Source organism: Geotrypetes seraphini, chromosome 3, assembly GCF_902459505.1.
Source record: "Geotrypetes seraphini chromosome 3, aGeoSer1.1, whole genome shotgun sequence".
Taxonomy (NCBI): domain Eukaryota; kingdom Metazoa; phylum Chordata; class Amphibia; order Gymnophiona; family Dermophiidae; genus Geotrypetes; species Geotrypetes seraphini.
Window position 1 is genome coordinate 394,046,204 of NC_047086.1, and position 1,597 is coordinate 394,047,800.

Consider the following 1,597-nt stretch of genomic DNA (forward strand, 5'->3'; position numbering starts at 1 on the left):
GGACATGGTGGAGCAACGCTTGCTTAATTGGCAGCTTCTTTACCATTTAACGGCCCTATGGCATGGCAAACTCCATGGCTATGCTCACATTTGGCGTAGATTTCGGGCTTCTGTGGGGGTTTGTGGCAGGGGTGGCTTGGGGCTTTGAGTTGAGCTTGGGGCTGGACTGGAAAGACTGGGATTAGGGGGACCCTATAATCATCTTTCTCTTCCATTCTTTGTTTACGTATAAAATCGGATGATTCTCAACCTTTTGGGTGCTGTAGATATGGTGTTTTGTCCCTGGGGGGAGGGGGAGGGGGGTATTGGCTGCGTTCTGGTGGGTGTTTTTGTTTGTTTTTTGTTGGACTGTAGGGATTGCACATGTCTCTGCTCTTGGCTACACTTCGGGCGTTTTCTGGAGTGTGGTGTATTGTTTGTTGTTTTCTTGTTGTTGCATCTCCTATGTATATGTAATGCTTGGTGTGTTTATTTTAATAAAAGCTTTATTTAAAAAAAAAAAAAAAAAAGAAATCTCAATTGAAACACTGCCCCCAGGGCTATCACTTTTGGACGCAATAATAGAAATTTTTTCCTCTTGGATTGTGTTCATTTTGAGACATCTGGAAATATATATATACCCTATCGCCTAAATAGGTGATTTGTTTTAAATGAAAGTATAGCTTCAACAGCATTTCTTTATCCTGTAGAAACACAAGAGAGACCAACAATGTCGCCCGTCCCTGAATTTCAATAACATAAGATTGCAATAAAGCGGAACCATCTAATTGTGTATTTTCAGCTACTACAGTTTTCTCCTTTTGCACTTGTTTTAAATAGTACACTTCCCCCTCCCCATTCGCGGTTCCCCCACTCACGGTTTCATATAATCGCGATTTTTTTCTGGAGAGGGGGAAAATTAAAGAAAGTCTTAATTTAAAAAAAAAACAACATCATTTTTTCTTCCCTGCCGCCTTCCCGGCCTTACCTGGTGGTCTAGAGGGTTTTCGGGGCAGGAGCAATCTTCCTTCGCTCCTGCCCCGTGCAGACTGCCATAAGGAAATGGCTGCTGGGAGTTCCCGTAGTCTCTCGAGACTATGTCGAGAACTCCCTACAGCTATTTCCTGATGGTGATCTGCACAGGGCAGGAGCGTAGGAAGATCGCTCCTGCCCCGAAAGCCCTCTAGACCACCAGGTAAGGCCGGGAAGGCGGCAGGGAGGTGGGGGTGGGTCAGAGCCGGATAATCGCGGTTTTTCGGTATTCGCGGTCCGGCTCTGCCCGTATCCCCCGCGAATGACGAGGGAGAAGTGTATATCCTCTGTAATGGGGGAAGGCTTGCTTCCGGAACCTTTAGAACTGTTACCATAAAGTTCTTAAAAAGTTCGTGTGATGACATAAACTTAGCAATCGGAAAATTCAGAATCCTTAAGTTCAAATTCTTTTGTTGATTTTTCTAAATTTTCAATCTTCCTCCAAAGCATCATTTTATCAGTCATTTGTACAGTAACCAAATTCGAGGTCTCAGTTGTTAACTTCTCTAATTTATTCAAATCCACCTGGTGCTGTTGAACAGAAGTCTCTAAATGGGTTTTCCTAGAGATTGAATTTGAAGCGATA